Consider the following 19,880-nt stretch of genomic DNA (forward strand, 5'->3'; position numbering starts at 1 on the left):
GTCTGTCTGTTTATTTTGTTATCCTACATTAATCCAAAATGGTTTCTCCTTCCTAGTATCATAAGGGTAGAGAGTTAGAATATTTTTTTTCAACTTGGGCATCGAAGAAAAACTTAGAGAAATATGGTCATTTATCTATACACGTTTAATTATATATGGGGAAATGTGCACTATGCTATCAATGAACATAAGGAAAATTAAAATTTCTCAAAGAGAGAGGATAAAGATACAAATTCTCCAGTGGTAGGGGAACAGTGAGTATTATTTTCTTTATTTTAGGGTAAGCTGATTAGGGGGCACCTTGCACAGAGGCCTGTCTGAATGGTCTGCCTTGAGCAAGCTGTCTGGGGCCATCAAAAAGGGCGCCCCCAAGTGACGTAGTGGTTGATTTCACACACTCTGCTTCAGCGGCCCAGGGTTCACCAATTTGGATCCTGGGCATGGACCTACACACTGCTCATCAAGCCATGATGTGGCAGCATCCCACACAGAAGAACTAGAAGAAATTACAACTAGGATATATAACTGTACTGGGGCTTTGTGGAGGAAAAAAATAGGAAGTTTCACAACAAATGCTAGCTCAGGACCAATCTTCCTCACCAAAAAAAGCATAACTTAAAAAAAAAAAGAAACTACTTCAGTTAATTATTAATCATCCACAAGTACTTGGGAATTCATCTGCAGGAAGAAAGACAGGCTGTCTCTATGTAATCTTTGCTACACTTCTTCTTTAGCAACCCACCTAACCTTAGGCTTGCTCTATTTTTGCCCTGCTCGCCCAGGTTTGCCCTATTTCCTTCATCAGAATATTCTCCAAGGCAAAATATTTCCTTCATGACCACCTTTTGTCCTTACAATGCAAAATCCTAAATGAGCTAGAGTTGGGGTTGTGTGTGTGTGTGTTTTGTCCCTTTAGGAAACAAAACAAAACAAAACAACAGGGCAATAGGCACTAGTGAAATAGGTCCTAATTTAAACACGTCTCAGGACCCTTGCTTCATGACAAAGACAAAATCTTGGTTACCACCCAAAAGGACACACGGGGGCACTGTGGAACTGTTTAGCTCCAAAAGTTTCTGGGGCAGAGCCAGCTGTCTGGGACCAGGAGGGTTAAGAAGCCTTGTCTGATGTTTTGATCCCCTGGAAGGCTTACTACTATAGACATTAATTTGCAGGTGTCTGTCTTGACCTGGAGCCACGAACTTCAACTATGCAGTGGTGAGGGTGTCTCTCTGAGCTTGCAAGGGAAAGTGAAGGGTGTGGAGCTGAGAGGAGGCAGCCTGCATGCCCCAGGCAGAGACAGGGAGAGGGACACCTGCCTCAAAGGAAAAGCAAGAGAGTTGTGGGGATGGGCATGATGCCTAACCCAGCCTAGCCTAGACCAGCCCAGTCCAGCCCCACATGTCATGGAAGAGGCTTTGCAGGACAAAGCAGGTTTCCTGAATCAGATGAGTCAGGGAACTGGCAAAGGAGGCCTGGCTCATGGGAACCAGCAGAGACAATGACATCAGAGCCATGACATCAGAGCCATGACATCATCACCTAACCTCCAATCAGAGAAGGGATACACTGGACTTCATCTCTTAGGAGACCAGAACTCTCAGCAGGGGGGAGACCTGCCCAGTTCTGCTCCACCCTGCCATGGCCTCCAGGCTCCTGTGCTGTGTGGCCCTTTGTGTCCTGGGAACAGGTAAGTCCTTGGTACGGGTGGGAGATCTCTGTTCTAAGCTTGACAGCGCCTGAATCCAAGGCACATTTGGGCTGCCTCCTGTGTTGCTGATCCAGCCCCTGTCTTCTTCCCTCACAGGCCCAGTGGATTCTGGAGTCACCCAAACACCAAGACACCTGATTAAAGCAAGAGGACAGCAAGTGACAATGAGATGTTCCCCTATCTCTGGGCACAAAAGTGTATTTTGGTACCAACAGCCACTGGGCCAGGGCCCCCAGTTCCTCGTTCAGTATTACAATGAGAAAGAGAATGAGAAAGCAGACACCGCGAATCGATTCTTAGGGAAGCAGTTCAGTAACTATAGCTCTGAGCTGAATGTGAGCTTCCTGGAGCTGACGGACTCGGCCCTGTATCTCTGTGCCAGCAGCGTAGCACAGCCCTGCAGAGTCACCAGCGTTCTGTGCACAAACCTCCTCGCCCCAGCGTGGAGCAACCTCAGAGCTGATGGATTTGTGAGGACTTCGGGGCTGCAGCGGGAGAGAAAAACGAGTTAGGGCCCTGGAAAGTACAGCGTCGGGCTCTTCTGCCACTCAGGGACATGGGACAACAGAGGACAGGAAGGTCTGTTCGGAGGATGGTGCTGCGTAAATAGGTTCACTACAAAATCACCTTCTTTGCCTGGCGCTCTATGCTACAGGGTATGGGAGAGTGTGTAATTTACAGCTGACACCCTCTTTTTTCAGGAGGAAGAGTGTTTGGAGGGATGGAAATTGTTTGATAAAGATGTAGTCTAGATGATAGAATCACAAGGATTTGTTTTATACAATTTAGAATCAAGAAACTGAGATTATGGGAGAGTTTAGGAGAGCAGATATAATTGAAGATGGTTGAAAATAGAGATAGAGCTAAAAATTATGTTTAAAAAACTATGTTATTTGTAACATGATCTCTTTGTTCCCCAACCTCCCAAAGTCAATACCCAGAAAACACAAAGCAGGGCCTTACAGCACCTAGCATCACCCAGCGGCCGCTCCCACGTGAGGACATCACCACCCACATGATGTGATGATGGTGTGAGAACCCTGGAGCTGATTCTGACTCCTTCCTTCTTGACTTCTTGTCCCCAATCTTGCCTCCTTGGGCACAGTGAAGTACCTCCCTAAACACAGATGCGGGCATGCCTTCCCTGATTTTAAGCAGGCAGAGGCTCTCCAACTTCCCCAAGATGAATTCTACTTCCCTGGAACAGCTTTCTAACCCTTCACCCCGCAGAATCTGTCTTCTTCAGAGCATCGCTTCTTGACGGTCTCGGGATGCAGCTTACTCTGTGACCAAACATCTCTTCGCCACATTTCCTACGACACTGATAAATTTAAATCCTCTGGGTCTGCTCTTGATCCTCCCATGGCCTAGAAATTTCTTCCCTTCACCCCAAACATGGCCAGACACTATTGATCTTTCAAGGACTGGCTCAGCCGTGCCTTCCTCTTTGCTTCTCACCCTGACATTCCACAGCGCTATCCTATTGATTAGTCTGCTCAGACTGAAGTAACAAAATACTTCAGGCTACGTGACTTAAACAACAGATATTTATTTTCTCACAGTTTTGGAAGGTAAAAATCCAAGATCAAGGTGCTATGATTGGTTTCTGGTGAAAACTCTATTCCTGGTTTTCAGACAATCTCCATCTGGCTGTGTCCTCTAATGTTCTCTCCTCTGTGTTCCATCAGAGAGAGAAAGAGATCTCTGGTGTTGCTTCCTCTCCCCCATAAGGAGACCAGTCATGTAGGACTAGAGTCCCACCCTTATTACATCATTTAACCTGAACTGCCTCCTAATAGGCCCTACCTTTACATACAGCCACACTAGAGGTAAGGACTCCAACATATGAATTTTGGGGGACACAATTCCACCCATAACTATATTGCTCTCTTTGCTTTACTTTCACAGGAAAAGTCAAGTATATAATTTTCACTCCGTGACACATGTGAAATCAATAAATTAATGCCCACTGATACAGAGCCATGGAGTATTGTTATTCACTAGTTTTCCGTCACAATAATCTCCTCGTACCTGAAATATAATGGGTAGTCATTGTGGGTAGTCTTGGCTTTCCATCCAACTTCTGCAGTGTTCTGTGCAATCGTGTTCTCATAGCCAGGACTGATGACAGCCCTGTAAAGGACCCTAATTGTATCTAAAGCTGAAATATGCTGATGCTTTTTGGAACAGAGAATGTCATGCTACAGTAATCTTCATCCACACATGATCCTGTAATGAATTTTCCATCACCAGCCACCACCACATTTTTAGAAACATCTCTTGTCATCATCAAGGATGATTCTAAGAAAAGAATCTGAAAAACTAATCGAGAAAAATTGCCATGTTTGGTAATAAAACCTGGAAATCCTCGTTAATTAAAGAATAACGATGTGTGTGTGTGTGTGTGTATGCATATGTGTTTTCTTGTAAAGACACATGAAATGGAAATAGTTTCTCTCTGGGTGGGATTTACTAGAATCATTGGGTCACTGAGCAGAACTCATAGGTCATTCTGGGAAGTGATAGTAAATGTCAGGTCCAAGTGGATCAACCTTAACTATGGCTGCAGGGTTGTTTATTTCAATATTTTATAAATTCAGAAATTAATGTGTAATATTTATAAACCCTCTTTATAAAATGCACTATCTAAAAATTGGTAATAATTAATTTAAATACAAAATCTGGAAAGTTCCAGATCTGATTAATCAGGAGAAACTATGGAATAAAGTGTTTCCAGGCTGGATCAACCTGAGATCATCAGACTGTTTATTTTTGTGGTCTGTATGATTTGGGTTGCTTTCTCTATTTTAGCATAGTAATTGCAATTGTGCAGCAATTATTTCCTTTTCCATCAAAATGTTGGTTCAAACAATCTTTTTCTCTGCAGGTTCAGTGTGGAGATGAAGATCAGCCCTAAATCAGCCAGGCTGGGAGAACAGTGGATATGGAGAGAGTGGGGTAGGGTGAGAGGGCTGCAGGGGTAGGGGTTGGGGGGAATTTCTTGATTTAGACAGAAGTGAGAATCCACGAGACTGTGGACATTCAGCCACGAGGAGGAACTGTGGACTCACAGTCCCTACTGCAAGGCACCCTGGGAGGATTGAGAGAGTGGCTCAGGAGGGGACAGTTAAGGGAATTCTTGGTCATGCCTGCATCAGGCAGGGGGTTTGAGTTCACTGGGTTCACTGGTCCTGGGACATGTGGAGCTAACAGGCTCCTCACTGCCCAGGGAAGCGGAGACCTGCCTTGAACCTCAGTGGGCACCAAGGGGGCTGTCTCCTGGAGCCTGAACAGGAAGTGGAGGGTGAAGGGGTTGGGGCAGAAAGGTCTGAGTAATTGGTGTCAGGCAGGGGCATGCCGGCAGAGGGAAATCAGGCATGTTGTGGGCTATGGGGATGGCGCTCAGTTCACACTCACCCTTTGTTGAGGGGCTGTGCAGAACAGGATGGCACCTAGAGTAGCCGACCCTGGGTCCTGTTAAGGTGGACAGTGGGCAGGGGGCATCTGCAGAGAGAGTAACAGCAGAGCAGCGTCGTCATAGGCAAATGCTCCTATCAGGGAAACGGGAGGTTCACAACTGTAGACCAGTCACCCCAGGAGCCCCCGCCCCTGAGCTGGGAGACTTCTTAGTTCCTGATGCTGCCACGGGCTCCAACCTCCTTTGCTGTGTGGCTCTTTGTCTCCTGGGAGAAGGTGAGTCCTGGGCATAGGGTGAAAGCCTCGGCTGTGGGTTTGCCATGCCCGAAAGTGGAGTCCGCCAATGACGGCTGCAGTGGGAGGCTGTCCCTGTGCTCGGCCCTCGGATACTTTCTTTTTCCTCTCGACAGGCCCGGTGGATTCTGGAGTCATCCAAACCCCAAGACATCTGATCAAAGCAAAATGACAGCAACTGATGCTGAAATGTTCCCCGTCTGTACACATCTCTCTGTGTACTGGTACCAACAGGCCCTGGGCCAGGGCCCTCAGTTCCTCATTCAGCATTACAGTGGGGAAGAGAGAAAAAGGAGACATCCCAGATCGATTCTCAGGGCAACAGTTCAGTGACTATAACTCTGAGCTGAATGTGAGTGTTTGTACCTCTCGGCCCTGTACCTCTGTGCCAGCAGCTTGGCACGACCCTGCATGATCAGCAGCCTACAGCACTAAAACATCCCTGCCCCAGTTGAGGAAGTGACATTAAGGGTGGTGGCTGCCACCCAGACAGGCTCAGGCCCTCATATATATCAGACAGGCCTTTCCCAGACACTCGTCCTGCTACTTATGAGTGTGATGTGTTTTATGCTCACAGAAATCATTGAAAATAAGTATTATTTTAGGGGCTGGCCCCGTGACCGAGTGGTTAAATTCTTGCGCTCGGCTGCAGACGGCCCAGTGTTTCGTTGGTTCGAATCCTGGGTGCGGACATGGCACTGCTCATCAAACCACGCTGAGGCAGCGTCCCACATGCCACAACTAGAAGGACCCACAACGAAGAATATACAACTATGTACTGGGGGGCTTTGGGGAGAAAAAGGAAAAAATAAAATCTTAAAAAAATATATATTAAAAAAAGGAAAAAAAAGTATTATTTTACCTGTTTATATATGCAAGGGGAAGTAACTTTCCCAGGTCTTATATTTCATAACCGGCAGAACAAGGAGTCAAATTCAAGTCTGTTTGTCAACATCTGTGGTGCCCCCATCACCAGAATGTCCACTCATCTGGCTTCCGGTTTCTAGGTCCAGATTAGCAGGACTGGGATGGTCATGCATCGTATGTGATTATTATTGCACTATACTGACATTCAAAGACAGTATGACTTCAAGGCAAAGCATATCCATTGATCCTTCATTGTGAGAAAAAGGAAAGACACCATTTCTGCACTGTGGCTGCGCCGTGGATCTCAGTCATGCCTGATCTTTCAAGGGGGCTGTGTGAGTAGGGAGATTTCCAGATCTGCCTTCCCAGCTGCACAGCAAAGGGAGTGGGATATTTGCAAGGAACAGTGTGTCTTCCTGTACACGATACAATTACCTTGAGGGGAAGGCACACACGCGGTCATTATTTCTTTCCTAGTTTCTTTTACTCAACAAACATTCTTGGCCTCTTAGATTGTGCAAGGTATTGTATCACATAAAATAGAAAATGAAAATAAGTATGTTTCTTCTCTTTGGGAGTTTTGAGGTCTGTATTATTGTAATACTTACCTTAAATGTTTGACTATTTCTATGGAAACCTCCTGTCACATGAGTACAGGTCCATTGCAGAAGTGCAAGCAGTGAGTACCTTAATGCACAAACACTGTTCAGTTCTGCTCCAGGTAGCAGACTCAGAAAAAAAATCACTCTATCATCTATTGACAATTTACTATATGGCAAATAAAATTCCTTCATTTTAAAAATTTCTATTAATGATCAGACAAAAACTTAAGAGGCAAATGCAATCACTGTTCTAATTTTAAAGATGAGGAATTTGCCCTTGAGTGAAATAACCTGACCAAATCAAACACCTGTTAGGGCGATGCGGCAGTGGGACTCAAACCCTGCTCTGCCTCCCTCTTACATCCCATGTTTATAACTCTGCGCCAGAATGCATTTACATAGAGATATATTTCTTCAAAATCAGGATGCTGCCCCCTATGTCCCTTTCAGACACGCTGGCCCTAATGAAATCATTGACAAGTGTCAGTTTACCCAGGAGAGAGTGTGCAGAGAAAGAGCCCTGAGCAGGCGCCATGTTCACCTGGCTCCGGTGCCAATTCCAGCACCTGCTGCCAGTCAAGACCTGAGGCCAGTTTCTTGACATGTGAGGCTGAGTTTTTTCATGCATAAAATGAGACTAATAATATGTCTCTGTATTAGTCACTGTTCTCCAGGGAAATATACGATATATATACACACATATATATACATACATACATATATATTCTATTTATTATAAGGAGTTAGCTCACACAATTGTGAGGCTGATTAGTCCAAAATCTGCAAGCTGGGCTGGTGGTGCTGGAGACGCAGGGAGAGCCCTTGTTTAAGTCTGAAGGCTCTTAGGCAGGAAGAGCTGATGTTGCAGCTGAAGGCCACCAGCTGGACAAGTCTCTCTCACCTGGGGGAGGATCGGTCTTTTCATGCTATTCATGTCTTCAGCTGATTGGGTGAGGTCTACTGACATTATGGAAGGCAGAATGCTTTACTCTACTGATTAAAATGCTAATCTAATATTAAAATCTGTGTATTGAAATGTTAATCTCACCCAAAAACATCCTCTCAAGAGCACCCAGAATATATTTAACCAAATATCTGTGCACCCCATGGCCCAGTGCCGTTGACATATTAAATAACCATCATATCATCTTCCATGGTTGTATAAAAATTTAATAAGCATAAAGTACCTAGTACATAATAGGAGCGTATCTTGATTCGATTTGCTCATCTCTGACAGCCTTTTCTACCATTTCTTATGTACAAAGTAAGACCCAGACTCATTTTGCATGAAACCCTATATCGAAGATTTCAGATGTCACAGAAATAAAAATATTTATGTCTTATGAGTCATTACATGAAATTACCTGGAGCATGTAACATACATCCCTCCTGAGACATTTTTAATCAACTTTATCGACATGTGAATTACGCTCAAAATACATTACACAATTTAGAACAGAAAAATAATTTTTAAGCAATTTATGTGTTTATATATACCCATGTAACACCCATCCCATGAAGACATATAACACATTTCCGTCACCCAGAAGCTTCCCTCAGGCCCCTTGGCACTGGTCTCTCAATTGCTGACAACCAATGATGTGATTTCTATCACTACAGATTAGTTTTGCTGAGGCAGCTTTTTAATGGGAATTTAAAATCTCTACCCGCTAAAACAGTTCCTCTTCAGTACAAAGCTAACTGCTTAAGAGCATTACGTGCTCCTGGAAAGTGTTATGGTTAAAGTCCTTGAAAGCATGTGAGATCCCTGACTAACATTAGGGGCAATTCTATCTGGAGATAGATGGTGTGATAAAATGATCATCAAAAGATCTTTCTGGCTGGTTGAAGCTGCTTTTATGAAATTTGCTTACTCATTTTCATTCATTTCTTATGCACCCGTTAATTCAAATTATGTTATAATGATATTTTGACAGACATTCATCATCTCCAAGGAAATTATTCTGAGTTCCCATCAGACACACGCAGAGCCAGGCTTCATGTGCACACACTGCGTGCAGGGGCTGAGCAGACCACAGGCCGTAGTGACTTTATCGAGAGATACTCCACATTAGGAGAAGGGTTTCCTTTGCCTGGACCCCAAGTGTCCATCCCACAAAACATGAGCCTTGAGCTGGAAAATATCCCTTTGTCTTCCAGCCTTGCCTGGGCACAAGTCTCCAGTTTTGTGTGTCTTTTTGTCCCCTGGACCAGAGAAGTCCAGGCACAGACCTGGAACCCACTCATGGGCTAGCCAGACCCCAGCTTCAAGGCTTGTTGTTGTGCTTACATCAGGTTCCTCCTTTGGTTCTGAACTTAGTTTTTGTGTCCTTCCCTCTGATGCTGAGAGATGCTGAATCATCCAGATCCCAGACATGAGGTTCTGCTAAAGGGAAAGCAGCATACCGGAGGTGACCACAGGTCCAAAACCATGTACTCAGGCCCAGCTACGCATATTTGCAGAGCCCATGGTTCAAATATTATTGAGAATATGAAGATCATGACAGCAGAGCATTGAGCCAAGTACAGGGTCCTTCTAAAGTGGGGGATTGCGTGCAACAAGATACAGCTTATGAGCTCCATGATATTTATTACTTAATTAACAGCAGCCATTCTTCGCAAGGAGATATTCCCCAGGGAATGGATGTCTCAAATAAAGAACAGAGCACTGTTCACTTACCCTGGAGTCTGTCACATCTCCCCAGTCCCTGACGTGTCTGTACTCCTTTGTGCCAGGGGGTCATCTGAAACACTCAGCAGCCATCAGCTTGCCACAGAGAAAGGTCAGTCACAGGTGTGTGGTTGCTCTGCTTCCTGACGTCTCTCCCCAAACCAGGGAAGCAAATGCTCCAGCGAATATGAAGGTGCTCTAGCTACAGTTGGCAGGTGTCCCATCTGTCATGAATTGATAAGAAACAGAGCAAACAATTCCTCAAATGCTGATGAGTCTGCCCCTGAGGTCTGGCAACCAGATACCAGGAGAATCATTGTAGGTGGAAGGACCTCAACAGGATGCTGGTCAGTAAGGAAAGTAGAAACAGATACTTGAAAGAGTATTTGGGCTGGTAGAGTCAGAAAGGGCATCAGAAAGCCATAGGACCCTCCCTAGATTCAAAACTACAGAAATATGGAGATACATAAAACCAGCGTATTAATGACGAACTATATCACAGGGATAAATATACGTAAAGTGACAAATCGTTTTCCATAAAGGTTAATAATGACTTTCAATGCTTATGTCAATTCAGAGAAATGCATGCTTCCCATTCTAAGCTGTTCCTTGTGCATTTATTTTTGATTGGACCTTCTAGGGGAAGGGGCATGGCCCCTTGACAGGTTGGCTCTGGGCCCAGGCAGGGAGAGTGACATCTCAGAATGACTCCCTGGAGAGCTCTATTCCCTTTTCATCAGCACAGGGACCCAGAAGACTCCTCCATCTGCCCTGCTCCTGCCATGAGCGGTGGCCTCCTGTGCTGGGCGGCATTTTGTCTCCTGCAGGCAGGTGAGTCCCGGGCAGGGATTTTCAAGAGTGAAAATTTCAAGGTCCCACTACTAAGCCTTTCTGTTGTGTGGGCAGCATTGGCTTCATCTCCTTCTCCATAGGTGCAGTGAATGCTGGTGTCACTCAGACACCAAAATTCCACATCCTGGAGACAGGACAGAACACGACACTGATATGTGCCCAGGATATGAACCATGACTACATGTACTGGTATCGACAAGACCTGGGACATGGGCTGAGGCTGATACACTACTCACGTACTTCTGGTGTCACTGAAGCGAGAGATATTCCCGATGGGTACAGAGTCTCCAGATCAAATACAGAGAACTTCCTCCTCACGCTGGTGTCCCCTACCCCCTCCAAGACATCTGTGTACTTCTGTGCCAGCAGTTACTCCACAGCTCTGCACGGCTGACTCCTCTCTGCACAAAAAGACAGGGGCAGTTCCTGCGCCCTGGGACTCTTCTGAGGACTTTCCAGAGTCCTAGCCCCAGATGCCTTGGAACCCAAGTCACCCGTGTGTGCAGAGTGAACCGGGAGTGTGCTGAGGTCCACCTCCAGGGCAGTCTCAGGCCTGGCCCTGACCGCAAGGTATTGGGCAGACATGTCTCCACCTTGCACCCTGTCTTTCCTCTGTAGCTGCCTCATTAGCTGGGAAGGTGCTTCCCCAGCCTGATGTTTTTAGTCATGGGCCTGAGTCCCAAGCCTCCAGAATGGAAAGTCAGTGGGAAGTAGATACATCTAGACCCTTCATCTCTCCCTGGGCACCTCATTGCTGTCTCTCTCTAAAGTACCCCCTTAGCCCTGGCCCTCATATGGTCTCTGCTCCAGCCCATCTTTCCCATCCAGGGCAGTCACCCCATAGGCTCTACCAAGTCTTTCCTCTTCCTACCTCCTGGGCCCCAGCTTGCACAGATGGCCCTGCCCTCTCTACTTCAGCCAGTCGTCTCTTCCCTCCTCTGTGTCACATCCCTTCCCATCTCTGAGACTTCAAATGCTATTTCCTCTACACTAGATGTGGACCCTTCCTCTTTGTAGTGACTAAACCCTACTCACACTCCAAATCAAGGTCCCACTGGGTGGACGGATACTTCTGGGTGAACCTGTTTCCCAGGGGAATTGTAGGCACAGTTTGGATGTCTCTGTTCTGTATTTTCCAGGTGTCAGCTACAAACGTCTCTCTCATGACTGTGGATACCATCTCCTTCCTTCTCAGAGGCAGAGCTCTGTCTCCTGCTTCTCTCTCCCTCATGAGCCTCTGTGATGCTGGAGTTGCAGGGATCCTAGGACACCTGGTCAGAGTGAGGAGACCAATGGAGACAGGGGATGCAGTCTCATCTCTATAAACCTCCCTTGATCCAGCTCTGTTGTACCTGAAGGCAGGCACTCTGGTCTCCTTTTGGGCTCCACAGTCAGAGAAATGTTCCTCATAGAGTCATAGCTGATCAGCTCGGAGATCTGATGACAAACCAAAGTTAAATCCTCAGAGCTGAGGGAATAGCCGTGCATTTGTACAATGGCAGCAAGAATATACTGTTGTAGAGATGCCTTCTTCCTATGTACAGACTTGGCACCAAAACAGGAAAGAGCAGAGGGCTGAAGAGACCCAAACACGTGTGAGATGATTGAAAGATAATTTCTCAGGACAATCTTTCCCTCCACTGACCACAATCAGTTCCTAGTAAGCCTGTCTGACCACTCTCCTCACCCAATCAGCTGAATACCCAGGATTTCACACGTCCCAGCATCTTCTCACAACAGGGCAAATAATTCAGATACCAGCTTCCTTCCTGCAGCACAGTGACGGCCCTCTGGAAACTTGGTCTCTTCAGGAAAGAGCTCTGTCTTCTCCTGGCCAGGTCTGGCCTGGTGGGCTTAATTTCTGATTAATGTACCTTCTTAATCTGCTAAAATAGGAACACATGACTTCAAAGTAAAGCATATTCATTTTTAGGAAATTCATCACTAAGTAGTAAACTGAATATTTTTGCTGTGTAATAGTCTTAAATTGACCAATTGTAGAACAAATCTTTGAGGCAAGGACTTGGGGTCCTCGTGGTTTTCACATTTCAGTTCCCAGTTCCTGAGGATGTACGAGAGTCAGTTAGTCCCCCTGTGTCTGAGACGGTCTGCTGTGAGTTTATAAAGAAGGTTCCCGTGTTGAACAAGCTCAGGCACATTTGTTTGTGAAAGCCGTGTTGTCAGTGGTGTGGGAACTCCCAACTTAAAAATGGGCATGCTCTTTAACCTAAGTATAAGATCTAAAATGTAATCCTGATATCTAGGATAATTCTTGAAGTTTGGGGTTGGGCAAAAAAGGAAAGAAGAAGCAATGTCTGTAGATTTAGGATATTCTATAAATAAATAAATAAGTAAATAAACAAATAAAATCCCAGTGGAAGAACAGGAGGCAAATACCATGACTACATGGCCTTATGGCCTCTAATTTCTGGATAGAGTGTAATTTAAAAAAAAACAGAAAGTGAGAATTGTATTCTGGAGCTAACACTGGGGCTGTCCTGAGCGTTTTTCTGATACTATGAACCTAAGGATACCAGTTTATTCCGCAGCCCAGAGTATAGCTGACAGTTCTTGGTCTCATGCGTTTAGGAGTTAGATTGGAGATGCTCACAAAAAGCAGTGTTTCTTGGGCAAGAGCAAAGACACAGAGCTGCAGAACGTCCTCCTTCCTAACCCCATAGCCTTACTCCCAACCACTCAGTCTTCTCTGATTCTGCTCCCACTCTCTGTAGTTATAAACTACTGTTGATTGATTAATAGAAGTGACCAGACTTTAACGTCTGTAGAACAATTAGAATATGTGATAGCAGTGAAAGGGAGAGATAAATTACCTATAACACAGTTTCGTAGGTTTCCAGAAGGATAGTTAAATTTATTATTGTACATTATACAGCAGTGTTTTAAAGGTCAATGAAGCTGTGTCTTCTCCCATAAATAAGCTGTAAGGAATTTATTTTTTAATACATGGTGACTTACAATGATAGGAGGCTTTGCTCTGGGCTGTGGAGACACAAAACTGCACAGAGATTAATGAATACAGAGAGGGCAATCTGTCTTTGACCTGAAGAAGGAATAGGAATTTCCAACTCAATATGTTTCCAGGGCATCATTTCACCTCTTACATCTCTAAATATGTCAGTACATCCTAGAGCAAAGCCACATCATGCCAAAATTCCCACCCATGCCTAAGAAATGAATCATGTTGAGCATGTGTGACTAGGAGGATGGAGGGGATGGTGGCAGAAATAGGGATGCTCACAGGAGATCCTGACTTCCAGAGAAGACAATGAATTCACCTTTGGTATCTTGTATTGGAGGTGCTGTTGACACATGCTAGTGAAAATGTCCAGCAGACAGAGGAATGATGGGTGGATGAGAAGATAAACTTAGAGATGCAATGTGAGAAGGTGACAGCCCTGGAGCCAAAAGTGCTGACTTGTGCATTGATTTTGTTAAAAAATGAGTTTATCAATATTGAAATTAGCCAGCCAAGTATGTTACAGTATAAATTGTGTGTCCCTGAGGTCGTGAGCATTGATAGAGGCAGTGATGTCACTACAGGAATTGCCTTTTGGGGACGAGAGGCCTCCTTCCTCCTGTGCTCATGATCATAAGACCCCTGACCTGCTGAAACTCCCATTCCTGCCCTGACCCTGCCATGGGCACCAGGCTCTTCTGCTGAGTGACCCTCTGTCTCCTGGGGGCAGGTGAGTCCTCAGAAAACTAAGCAGTTTCAGTGTGTGTGTAACGGTTACCATTTTCTTCCTCTTTACGGTTCCCTACTTCTGTCCTCACAGGTGACACAGGTGCTGGAGTCTCCCAGTCCCCCAGGCACAGGGTCTCAGAGAGGGGCCAGGCAGTAGCTCTTAGGTGTGATCCTATTTCTGGTCATGTTTCCCTTTATTGGTGCCGACAGACCCTGGGACAAGGCTCAGAGTTTTTGATTTACTTCCTGAACAAGAATGCACCAGACACACTAGGGATGACTAGTGAATGGTCCTCTGAAGAGAGGCCCGAGGATCCTACTCCACTCTGAAGATCCAGCCTGTGGGGTGGAGGGGACTTGGCATGTATCTTTGTGCCAGCGGCTCAGCCACAAGGTGGCAGTCTCTTCCTTCTTGTTCACAAACTTCATACTTCTCTCTTCTTGCAGCTCCTCAAGATTCAATCCCCAATGAAAAGAAGTAGACTTGGACATCAGCTATCAGCTGTCCTTTGGGTGGAAAGAGACCATAGATTTACTCCTAAAATAATATGGATGTGAATGTTGGTAGATGGATAATGATGGCTCATTGGGTTCTAGGGGTCACAGAGCCAGTTCACCCCTCCAAGGCAAGGACTGAATGTCCTGGACATGAACAGTCTTCTGTAGGACTGTAAGGTCGCTGCGCACATACACGGCTTTGGCTCTGTGCAGTGACAACGTCTACTCTGCATTTGCTGTCAGCTTCTGGAATGTTTACCTCCTTCAGTCATATTCTTACTTCTAAAGCCTCTTCTACCCCTGTCATGTAAGTTTTCTGCCAACACTATCAAGCCCATCTTCCTGTTGGAAGTAAAGGCCTTTACTACTTCAGTGGCGGCTCATTGATCCATACAACATTGATAACCGTAAGACTCCATTTCCTCTCCTCATTTAAGCAAGCTATTTGCTCTATTTTGTTTTCATTTTCCCACTCTCCAGTCCTGAAAGTGTCACTAAACCATACTTTCACAACTTCTCCAGTTTCCTCTGATTCCCTGAGTAAATCTGATTTCTAACAACTGAGTGTTTTATTTGGTGGCCTAGCCTTCCACATAAAATCATTTCCCTGAGGTCTTTAACTCAAGAAGATGGGATATTTTCTTTATAGTAATGACCCCATTCGTTTTTATTTGCTATATTATATATTGTTACATATTATTTTTTATAAATAATTACATTGTGATAACATCTCACCCTGTCTGTGGGTGAACCTGCAGTTGGTATCTGTGAAATCTACAGCCGTGGGCGGAGCTGATACTACTGTGGATCAGGGCTTCTGGGAGTCCTAGAGATAAACCAATGCTCCAGGGCTGAGATTGAATGTCAGAGACTCAGGCATGATAGAGGAGCCCTGAGCCTTGCGTGGTTGGTAAGGAGAATGACAGTCGCCCCAAATCCACTTCTTAGAGACTGTGGTGGCTCAGGACTCCAGAGTTCTTTTCCCAGAGAATGAGTGGCCTTGGAAGGGAGTTTTCCTGGTCTTATTTATTTTATTTTGAGGAAGATTAGCCCTGAGCTAACATCTGCTGCCAATCCTCCTCTTTTTGCTGAGGAACACTGGCCCGGAGCTAACATCCATGCCCATCTTCCTCTACTTTATATGTGGGACGCCTGCCACAGCATGGCTTGTCAAGCGGTGCCAAGTCTGCACCCAGGATCCAAACCGGGAACCCCGGGCCGCGGAAGTGGAATGTGCGAAGTTAACCGGTGCACCACTGGGCCGGACCCATCCTGGTCTTATTTTAATTGTGGCAGCAACAAAGCACTCCTTGCTCTGTTGCCCTGTGTCTCCTGGCAGTGAGGAAAACCAGAGCACAGAGGAATTTCCCAGTCCTTGGACTACCATACCAGGGCCTTGCTTCCTAGACCTTGTCACAATTTTGACCAGGTTTCTCCACACGACCCTGGCAGATTCAGCTTCCTTGCAATACTATTTTCCACCAATATGTTCTTATCTCCTCTGCTTCTTCCAAAATCATCTCCTCCCTTCCCGCTGCTCAAATCAGCAGATGTACATTGTACAAGTCATTCTTTCATATAGAATGCCCTTTGTTGATCTTAATTCCATCCATCCTTATTTTCCCAATTAGATACTGTTTCCTCCCTGTTTGCTTATTGCCTTGTAAGATGTCTTGTATTTTTCCTATATTCCAATTTTTCTTTTTATTCATAGATATTTGGCCCCACCTAGAAGATAATATCATTATTTTCCCAGTCTTTTGCTGAACTATATTTTGGAGGTAACATTGATTGTCATTTGGAGCAGGGGACATTCATTTCTGTTCATCTTTAGTAATAGAGATAAAAGAACCAACTGACACTTTAATTTCTGTACTTTTCTTCTTATTTTAGGCTAAATAGGATTTCCTTCCATTCTTCCCATTATCTTTCTCTTCCATTCAGGGTATATTTTTAAGTGGGAACATCTCACTTGAACTATAACTGCCAGATCACGTGATAGTAGTTAAGTAGAATGAGGGTGGGAATTTAAGCATGGTAACTCAAAGGAATAGAATCAGCATTAGATTTAGTGTGGGAATTAGGGTTTAATGAAATTGAACATAAAACTTACAGGATACTACTTCTGGAATATTATCCCTGCTGACCATGCAGACACTTCCCAGCATCCTTTGGGCCATTGCAGAAGAAAACCCTAATGAAACTTCAGTTACTGGCCAAAAGATGGCACTGTGATGACACTGAGATCTAAGTGGCTCTGGGGAGAGTCTGGGAGAGTAGCCTGAGAGGAAAGAGTTAAGAAAATCTTAGGAGTGGATCATAGATTAGGCAGATGTTGAAGAAGTTTTCAGTTATTGCCAGGCTTGCTTCAGCTATGGAAGAAGAGGGAGGTCCCTCCAAAATTTAATGAGATCTACAATTGAAGGAATTGGGCAATGCAGCCTTGATGTCAGGGGCAGGTGCACAGAAGAGCAACTGTCTCAGAGGAATGTGGGAAACCAAGGGGGTAGGGTGCACCCTAAACTCAGTGCATGGCAGCCTCACCCCACCAAGCCTGCAGGCCTTGCTAAGCCACAACTATGAGAGTAGTTGACTTCACCTGAGCCAACTCAGAAGGGACCCTGTACCAGGGAAAGTCTGCAGGGCTGGGGGTAGTGACATCCAGGCAGACTCTTCTGTCCATTGGAGAAGAGCCTCTGAGTTACCTCACCCAGTCCTGTGGATCAGAGCATTTAGCTGGGACAATCCCCTCTTGCCCTAACCCTGCATGAGTTTCCACTTCTTATGTGTGACTCTTTGTCTCCTGGGAGCAGGTGAGTCCTGGACTCAGCAGAAACCTCTCCATGGGTTTTCAAAGTCCCAGCTCCAAGCCTTTCCCTTTCCTGTGCGGATCCAGGTTACTTCTTAAGCCTTGTTTTTACCTTGTGTCTGCCTCTCCAGTAGGCCCCATGGTTGCTGCAATCACCCAGATGCCAAGATACCATATTACACAAACAGGAGACAAGGTGATCCTGGAATGTTCTCAGAATATGCACTATTTTGTAATGTTCTGGTATTGACAGGGCTCAGGACTGGAGCCAAGGCTGATCCACAATTCAAGTGGTGTTGGGAGCATCCTCCATTCGAAGGGGATGTCACAGAAGGGTACGGTCTCCTGAAACAAGAAGAAGGATTTCCCCTGACCCTGGAGTCAGCTAGCACCAACCAGACCTCTCGGTACTTCTGTGGCAGCGGTTAATGCACAGCACTGCACGGCCAGCTGCTCTCTGCACAAAATGAGCAACCACAAGCATAAGGGACGCTCCTTCCTGAGGACCCTGTCTCACAGAGAAAACCTGCCCCTATGAAGCTCTCATCAGACTTCCTAGCAAGGTGATCTCAGTCTGAGGGGCCTTGTAGAACATGAACCCTAGTGTGAACTGAGGTTTTCCATCACGTGCGTGAGGGAAAAAGTGCAAATAGCACTTAATGTTATTTCACTCAGTTTAGAATGTTCTAGTGACTGAGTAAAGCAGAGGAACAGTAATGCCCAACATGAAGTTTATATTTAATTTTCTTTTCAGTGGAGAAGAGCAAAGCAGGAAGCAGCTGAGCAGCTTTAAACTCGCTGATGATCTGGATTCTACAAGTCTAAAATTGTTACAGAAAGTTGCCTTTGGCTTCAAAACCAATTAGCAGTTATTCTCTGGAGGAAAAAAATTCTCAACAACAAGTTATAAAACACACAAGTTAACAACAAACTACTTAGGGGAAATAGCAGATGCATCAAACAACTGCATTAGATCCGAAGATGATCAAGTGTACAATTATCAAGAGAGACCCCATCTAAGTCCCCCTCCATGGGCACAGAGCAGAGTTTGAGTCTTCTGAGGCTGAGCAGGGTAGGTTAAGGAAGGAAGCTAAGTCTTACAATTCCTTTGGCTTGGATTAGGATTCATGAGCTCCTTATTTTTTTTCTTATGAAATATTACAAAATTATATGGGCGATAATTTTATTCTTCCCCAGCTTGTTCTCTCCTTGCCTCCTCAAAGGCAGAAGTCTGCACCCAAATGCAACGTTCCTTAGCTCGGGATCCGTTAACTCTGAGACTGGGACATCCATAGTTGGGCTTCACAGGATGTTCACTCCCCATGTGCTGCTGCTGCCCCATGAGCCCGTGCTGTGCCCTGTGCACCCTGGGAGCCTGCCCAGGAAGTGCTGGCTCACCCAGGACCTGCTCACAGAGAGGGAGCAGGCTGCTTTCCTGGCAAAAACTCACTTCACTAACTGGCCAATCTACCACAAGCCTAATAAAAAGACTAAATGGTGAACCTGATGAGTAAGCAATTTGCCAAATTATTGAGTTCACAGCAGTTCAGGATTCGTGGAAGGATTTCAACAGCCTTCGAGGTTTTTTGTGAGTCTGTGAAGTTTTTGGTTGGGTACAGCTTTCCTTGAGCCATTGATCCTCAGCTGTTTCTCAGCAACCTTGGAGGTCCAGCTTATTTTGATGCCAAATATGGGTGCTGTGTATTTCTGTCACTGAGGACTTCTTACATTCTCAATGTTTTATGAATGTGAATGTTCCTGTCTTCTCTTATTTGTGTGTGATTAATTTCTAAATTGGACTATATGGAATACAAGCATAATATTGTATAGGACTCCCATCTTTTATAGAATTCTTTTATTTGTATGTTATTAATACTTGATTAAGGTATGCATAATAGAGATTAAAATGCTCAAATCAATACATGGATAGCTTGGTAAATTTTTACAAATGCATACACCAGTGCAACCATCACTCAAGTCAAGATAAAGAAGATTTTTATCTACCAAGAAAATTTCCTCATCCACCTACCCAATCAACATATTTCCCAGAGCTAATCCCTTTCTGACTTTTTTAAATTTTACCGAGGAAGATTGTCCCTGAGCTAACATCTGCTGCCAATCTTCCTCCTTTTTTTTCCTTGAGGAAGATTCACCCTGAACTAACAACTGTGCCAATCTTCCGTTTTGTATGTGGGTCACCACTGCAGCATGGCTGATGAGGTGTATAGGTCTGTGCCTGGGAACTGAACCCGTGATCCTGGGCTGCTGAAGAGGAGTGCACCAAACCTAACCCCTAGGCCATGGGGCCAGCCCTCACTTTCTGATTTTATCATCATAACACTGTACATTCTTTAACTCCATATAAATAGAACCATATAGTAAATACTCTTTTTTGATTGACTTGTTTTGCTCAAAAGTTAATATTTTTGAAATGTACTCAAGTTATGCATATC

This window comes from Equus przewalskii, chromosome 4 (genome assembly GCF_037783145.1).
Source record: "Equus przewalskii isolate Varuska chromosome 4, EquPr2, whole genome shotgun sequence".
Lineage (NCBI taxonomy): Eukaryota > Metazoa > Chordata > Mammalia > Perissodactyla > Equidae > Equus > Equus przewalskii.